Consider the following 8,527-nt stretch of genomic DNA (forward strand, 5'->3'; position numbering starts at 1 on the left):
ATATTATTGCATAATATAATGTGTTTGTTGTACATGTACAGTTAGGGTAAGTTAGTGCATCCTTTTGGGGACATTAGAGGAGGGAACTTTCAGTATATAGTTCCTATAGACAAGGGTAAGTGTAGGTCTGTTGAGGGCCACTAGATGGGCATACTAGTGGGCCTGATAGGTTTAGCTGACAGGATGGTTATAGAGGGTTAATTGTAGGAGAGGCTGCCGAGTAGTAAGAGGAAAGTTGGTTAGGAAGTTAGGTCAGGCGGGGCTAGAGTGCCCTATCGTCCTCATAGGCTATATTCCCGGACAGCTTGGCAGTCCCGTAACATTTAAGCACTGCAACCCATATTACCCACGGCCACTGTGTGTCATAGCAGTGGGCCAGTGTAGGAAAGGAAGAATGTGGAGACTTATTGCCTGGGCCGATGCTTTTAGGGCAGGAATCGGTTGAACAGCTGAGATGAAGGAAGTTGGAGCTTCGACGAGATCGGTACAGACGGGCCGGATGCTTTAACAGAGGCAACCAAACTTGATGACTAATGATTTATAGTCTGGGGCGAAACAGGCAGAAGGAAATGTCATCATGGTGAGGTCAGACCAGGAAGGAACTGGGAAGCGGTCTAGGATTGTTCGGTCTGGGCATATACTGCACAGAAGCGACAGCCAGAAAGGGAAAGATGAGGAAACAAGTATATGTCTTGATGTACCAACTGTGGATCTATCGTGTGAAATACTCAGTAAAGAAAGTGTTAAAGTTGACTTGGACTGTGTCTCCACTGCTGGGGGTCGACTGGAAGAGGGACCGTTATCACCTGGGGAGTGCCCGTAGGAATCTCATTCTGGAGATGAAGGTATGCAGAAGAGAAGAGTACATTTTTCTGTAGGGGAAGGACTGGACATGGATACAGCATTTATTCAGGTTACGACTACAGTCCTGTCCCTCCCATACAAGAGACACCAGACCTAACAATGCAGATGAGCTGAAGGCTGCTATCAAAGCAGCCTGGGCTTCCACAACACCTCAGCAGTGTCACAGGCTGATCGCCTCCATGCCACGCTGCATTGATGCAGTAATTGATGCAAGAGGAGCCCCGACCATGTATTGAGTGCATTTACTGAACATGGATTTCAGTAGGCCAACATTTCGGATTTTAAAATCATTTTTCAAGCGGGTGTTATAAACTATTCTAATATACTCAGATAAGGACTTTTGGGGTTTCATTGGCTGTAAGCCATAATCATCAACATTAACAGAAATTAGCACTTGAAATAGGTCACTCTGTTTGTAATGACTCTATATAATATATGAGTTTCACTTTTTGTATTGAAGAACTAACATAAATTAACTTTTTGATGATATTCTAATTTTGTGAGAAGCACTTGTACCTGTCCCCCCCACACTGTTCACCACCCGGTCCTCAGCTGGCTTCTGTTGGTCTTTTCAGGCCTTCATAGCTAATGATGTCCTCTTCTATATCATCCTCCTCTGAGTAGGCTTAGAGCAGGGCACGTTATGAGCCGAGAAAGGATAGGACAAGGAGCTGAGGTGGCTGAGGTGGCAGGACCGGTGAGCAGCATGACGAGTAAACTTGTTTATTTTTTAACCCCATAGTTTATTATAGTCTATTGTCTAGAGTAGTGTTTCTCAAACTCACCTAAGGAAATACTGAAAACATGATGTGTTGAAGGGCCATGAGGACAATGTCGGGGAAACACTGGTCTTACGAAACCCCTGAACTATAAGGGACTTTGTGACTTGAATTTCTGAGCCAAATTTGAGCAAACTACCAAATTCGAATTTTGTAGATCTTACTCTTCTTCACTAATAAAAACCAGTACACCCTGCACTCGCCCTAGTTCTAAAACTAAAAGGGATTCATGTTCACCACCATCAACAGCATCTTGACCCATCACAAATTTAAGGTGGATTTTAAGATGGATATTAAGATGGATTTCACGTAGGTTTATAACATTTGATAACAAAGGGAACCAAACATTTAAACAAAGATTAATTGAATGTCAATTCTCAAAATGAGATAAAGTCTGTCCTGATAAATCTACATGGAATTTGACTGATTTATGTCATGGACTGTTCTGCCCTATGTCTCCAGTTAAGAAGTCCAGTTTCCTAGCTCCTTCGAGCCAATCCTCCTATTACATTATTTAGCATTTCACTAATTTTTGACCCTTTTAAGGAAGGAACTAATGCATTCTGACAACAAAACACATTGAGTCTAATCCAAAGTCATATTTTGAATTATTGAGTATAACTGATACTCTCTAAATCTTTACTGTGTATTAATAGCTAACAAATAATATATGAGATGCATTTACAATATTTAAAATTCCAATTACATCACAGTCCAAGTTTACAAGAAGTAAATGATGTTCTGTGCAGTGATGGGCACATACAAGCTATGTATAAGCTGTTTAATCCTGGGCAGCCTGGCTAACCAAACAGTGCATACCATCAATATATACACAGCGTGGAAGGAACCTCTCGCCGTATATCTATCAACTGGCTCCAATATGTCAGACATCCTTCCAGGGAAATTTCAGGTCTGCCAGCTATCATTTTTTTTAACCATGGAAGGAAAATCTTCATAAATGCTTAGTTTAGTGGAAGTCAAACAATTCATCAGAGACTTGTTATTTCACCCGCCAACATACATCTTCCCTGGGTCAGTTCATCAAAGTGTCTGGATCATGACCCTGTTTTTTTTCGTCATGTCCTTATAGAATTGAAAAGGTTTTCTATTTTCACGTCTGGAAAGTTTGTAAAAGGAAAAATGATGCAAATTTCTGATCTACTCTATGTATAATATCATTTGGGTCCTCAAGATCTGTTAGAGATCTGTGAAGGGAAGCATCTTGCTTAGGGTACAATCACATCTGTGCATGTAAAGTAGCTGAGATTCTCAGCCAGAAAAGTTGGAGGGGGTCAGGCAAGTGTCATGTGTCTTTTTTCTCACCTAACATCCTTATGACATGCATATGCAGTCCGTATGCAATGCGCTTTTAACATCAGCTTTTACATACAATAATTTTCTATGTCATTTAAAGCTAATTTTCTAACTAATAAAACAATCTTACATACAGATCTAGATAGATAGATAGATAGATAGATAGATAGATAGATAGATAGATTATATAATGAGTACTTTTCGTGTGTAGTTTTTTGTACATATACATTGTGGTCCAAAAGTAGGTGGACAGTATGTGTAATAGGGTTATGAAGGGGGAGATTTATCAAACATGGTGTAAAGTGAAACTGACTCAGTTGCCCTCAGCAACCAATCAGATTCCACTTTTCATTCTTCACAGACCCTTTGGAAAATGAAAGGTGGAATCTGATTGGTTGCTAAGGGTAAGTGAGTCAGTTTCACAGATCCAGTTTTCACAGCTAAATCTCCCCCAAATCTGTTTTCTTTTCAGATAATTCTGATAACCCATAATGGCAAACAATTTAAATACAGATCAAAGAAAATGGATTTTAAAAGAGTATTGGAAATCTCAAAATGCTGAAACAGTTAGAGCAAATTGGGTTGAATCATTTGGTACTCAAGCCCCAAAGAGACAAACCATTTACGGCATTCATAACACATTCGATGCCACTGGCTCAATCCTTAATGCTCCAAAATCTGGTCAACCGAAAACAGCCTGTACAGGAAATAATAAACTACTGGTTGCTGAAACGTTTGTTCAGAGTCCAAAGCAGTTCACCAGAAGAGTCTCTTTAGAATTGGGAATTTCACGAGGTTCCATCATGCGAATCCTGAAATCTATTGGGTGGAAAACTTATCGTCCACGTCTAATTCATGGTTTATTGGGGGATGATCCAGACAGGCGGCTGCAATTTAGTGAGATTATGCTTAACGAAATTGAAGAAAATCCAGTAATTTTAGATAACATTATGTGGAGTGATGAAGCTTCTTTCAAATTATCTGGACATATTAACAGACATAATTGTATTTACTGGTATAATGAGAACATGCCTTTAACATTAGAGCAACAACTAAATGAGCCTGGTGTCAATAGTTGGGGTGGTATTTCAATTTTTGGTGTTTTTGGACCATTTTTTTGATGCAACAGTCACAGGAGATAAGTATCTTGAAATTCTAATGAATCAAGTTGTTCCCCAGTTACAGCAACAGCCTAATTCAAATGACCTTTATTTCCAACAAGATGGGGCCCCTCCATATTATTCAAGAGTAGTCCGCAAGTATCTTGATGAAACATTTCCTAATAAATGGATTGGCCGGCGAGGCCCACTTAATTAGCCGGCACGTTCACCAGACTTGACCCGAATGGATTTTTTCTTTTGGAGAGTACTCAAGGACAAAGTTTATAGTCGAGAACCAAAAAGTGTGAGTGATTTGAAAAATTACATAAGAGCATGTTAAAATTACATAATTTTCAAGAAATTAATACCCAAAGAGACTTGTGCAAAAATGTTTGTCGAAGCGTAAGAGGCAGACTTCAAAGTTGTGCAAATTGTGATGGAAAACAGGTTGAGCACCTGCGTTGATAAAATTTAAGGGCTTTTGTATTATTGTTAAGAATAAAATGTAATTGTCAATGTTATGCTTGTGTTATTTTCTGTGCACCTACTTTTGGACCACCCTGTATTTAGCTAATAAATAAAAGATAAAATTTATCAGCCCTCAGCTGACTGCTTAGCCTTTACTGATTATTAAAAAGGGGGACCCCAAAAAAATGATGTGTTTCCACCCTATTTTTAATAACTGGCAAAGGCTAAGCAGTCAGCTGAGGGCTGATATTAATAGGATGGGAAGGGATCATGGATATCTTCTCCCTCTCAAGCTAATAACGGCATCCCTCAGCCACCTCCATAAATGCGCTAATTGTGGCACTCAGCCCCGGAAGTTCCCACTTGCCCTGCTGAGTTGGAAAGCGAGGTAGTGGTTTTGGGGTTGATATTAGCTTTGTAATGTCAGCTGACATCAAGCCCTTAGGATACTAATGGAGAGGTGCCTATAAGACATCCCCATTACTAACCCTGTAAATTTAGAGCCAAAACACACAGAGCAAAGTGCTTTATTTGAACAAAAGAATCTCTGACTTTCTTTTACCCATTTATTACTTTTAACAACTCACATATTCCAAAAGGGTCCGCCATAAATCCGTCCCACATCTCAAGACGATCTCCAAATTTGCTACATCCAAATGTGTGTTGAGTGGTGACATGATGTGACTGGTCAGCATACCAGCCAGAACACATTGACAGTAGTGTGAGAACGTGCCTGCTTTGACGAGCAGTGATGTCAGTAAGGTGATCGGAGTTCTTCGGCTATGAAATGTGGTACCCCTACTGATGTCAGCGCCCACAGCGTGTGCCCACGTCATTTTTTGGGGGTCCCCCTATTTAATAACCAATAAAATCTAACTAGACAGTCATGTGCTGATATTATTAACCTGAGAAGCTCCATGTTTATTGCCCCTTTCCCAGACTATTAAGACCAGCTCTCAGCTGTGTGCTTTCCCCCAGCTGGTTAATAAAAATAAGGGGGACCTTGGGCCATTTTTTAATTTAATTTATTAAATTTATAGCTACCTTAAATACATATACAGTAAGCTACACATGCACTGCACTAATTATATATCTCACTGACATCTTCCTATCTATTCTATCTATGTATTTATTTTATCTATTCTATTTTGATGGTTCACACTATAAATATAATGTACTTGGCTGATGAAATGTCGGGCTTCCTGTGAGATGGGTGCATAAAAATCGCATTGCCGTGTGCTGTGGGTTGATTTTCTCACACCCATTGATTTGCATTGGTGAGTTTCAGCCATTTTATACTGCCATACGCAGCATGCTGCGATTTGTTTCCTCACGCAAATTCCAGATGAGCAAAAACTTACAGATGAACACGGCCTAAATGAATAACATAGTACCGAGTGCAATGAGATTTTTTCATACATTGCACTCACTGAGTTTATGCGTAGATGTGAGCGAACCCTTATAGTCAGATACTGAAAATTTGTCATGAAAATAAGTAAAAACAAGATGGGGATGTCCAGCCATCATACCGCTCAGGAAGGAGACGGGTTCTGTGTCCCAGAGATGAACGTGCTTTGGTCCAACATGTGCATGTCAACCCAAGGACAAAAACAAAAGACCTTGTGAAGATGATGGCAGAAGCTGGTAAGATTGCGCCATTATCCACAGTGAAACGAGTATTGCATCAACATGAGCTGAAAGGCCACTCTGTCAGAAAGAAGCCATACCTCCAAAAATTACATAAAAAGCCAGATTAATGTTTGCAAATGCACACAGAAACAAAGACCTTAATTTTTGGAGACATGTGCTGTGGTCTGATGAAACTAAAATTGAACTTTTTGGGCATAATGACCATCGTTATGCTTGGAGGAAAAAGGTAGAAGCTAGAAGCCTAAGGGTATGTGCACACGTTGCGGATTCGTGTGCGTAATTTTCCGCGTGTAATCTGCTATTTTTGGCAGAATCCGCAGGTCAAAATCCGCACGTTTTTCCTGCAGATTTATTGCGGATTTTGTGCGGATTTGGCATGCGTTTTTACATCTTTGGATTCCTGTAATGGAATAGGTGTAAAAACGCTGTGGAATCCGCACAAAGAATTGACATGCTGTGGAAAATAAACCGCTGCGTTTCCATGCGGATTTTTCCGCAGCATGTACACAGTGTTTTTTTTCCATAGATTTACATTGTACTGTAAATCACTAGGAAAACTGCAGCGGATCCAAAATGTGTGCACATACCCTAAGAACACCATTCCAACTGTGAAACACGGTGGTGGCGGCATCATGTTGTGGGGTTGTTTTGCTGCAGGATGGACTGGTGCACTTCAAAAATAGATGGCATCATGAGAAAAGATGATTATGTGGCAATACTGAAGAAACAAGTCAAGACATCAGCCAGGAAGTTAAAGCTTGGGATTAAATGGGTCTTCCAAATGGACACTGACCTGAAGCATATTGCCAAAATGGTGACAAAGTGACTTAAGGATAATAAAGTCAATGTGTTGGAGTGGCCATCACAAAAGCCCTGATCTCAATCATATTGAAAACTTGTGGGCAAAGCTGAAAAGGCCGGTGCGAGCAAGGCGACCTACAAACGTGGATCAGTTACACCAGTTTTGTCCGGAGGAATGGGCCCAAATTCCGACCAACTATTATGAGAAGCTTGTGGAAGGATATCCCAAACGTGTGATCCAAGTCATTCAGTTTAAGGGCAATGGTACCAAATACTAATGAAATTTATGTAAACTTTTGACTTTACAGTAAGTAATAAAAATGGCTTAAAACATTCTCTCTCTCATTATTCTGGCATTTGGCAAATATTAATAACTAGCTGAAGAGCCCGGAGCTGCCTGGGCATAGTAACTAACTGTGGTTAGTTATAACAAATTATAATTATCCTCCATCCCATAGTCCCGTGCCCATATACCCATCATACATATCCACCATCCCATAGGCCCGTGCCCATATACCCATCATACATATCCTCCATCCCATAGTCGAGTGCCCATATACCCATCATACATATCCATCATCCCATAGGCCCGTGCCCATATACCCATCATACATATCCTCCATCCCATAGTCGAGTGCCCATATACCCATCACACATCCTCCATCCCATAGTCCCATGCCCATATACCCATCATACATATTCGCCATCCCATAGTCGAGTGCCCATATACCCATCACACATCCTTCATCTCATAGTCCCATGCCCATATACCCATCATACATATTCTTCATCCCATAGTCCCGTGCCCATATACCCATCATACATATCCGTCATCCCATAGTCCCGTGCCCATATACCCGTCATACATATCCTCCATCCCATAGTCCAGTGCCCATATACCCATCATACATATCCTCCATCCCATAGTCCAGTGCCCATATACCCATCACACATCCTCCATCCCATAGTCAACCATTATGACATCATAATGAGCGGCGGGGCTTGCAACCTATGATGACATCAGCATCACCAGGGCAACCATTATGACATCATAATGAGGGGCGGGGCTTGATACACACACACTTTTTCCCCATTATGTAGATAGGGGCAAAATTGTTTGGTGAATTGGAGCGCACGGGGTTAAAATTTCGCATCACAACATAGCCTAGGACGCTCTCGGGGTCCAGACGTGTGACTGTGCCAAATTTTGTGGCTGTAGCTGCGACGGTGCGGATGCCTATCCCAGACATACACACATAGGTACATACATACACACCCACATTGAGCTTTATATATTAGATTATGGTAATCCTAAGTGACCAAAAACGGGAAAGGTTTACTCTGATTTTATGTCAGATATTGAGAAAAACATGCAGATGTGTCTTTTTATATAGTGTATGGACTCTCCGGGTTTCAAATGTATATATATATATATATATATAATTTTATTATGCTTTGCTTACATAGAGCCATCATATTCTGTAGTGCTTTACATAATTTTTCATCGCTGTCTCCATCGGGGCTCACAATCTACATTCACTATCAGTGCTG

This window comes from Dendrobates tinctorius, unplaced genomic scaffold, assembly GCF_039654945.1.
Source record: "Dendrobates tinctorius isolate UK_male_01 unplaced genomic scaffold, ASM3965494v1 ptg000165l, whole genome shotgun sequence".
In the NCBI taxonomy this organism is placed as follows: Eukaryota; Metazoa; Chordata; class Amphibia; order Anura; family Dendrobatidae; genus Dendrobates; species Dendrobates tinctorius.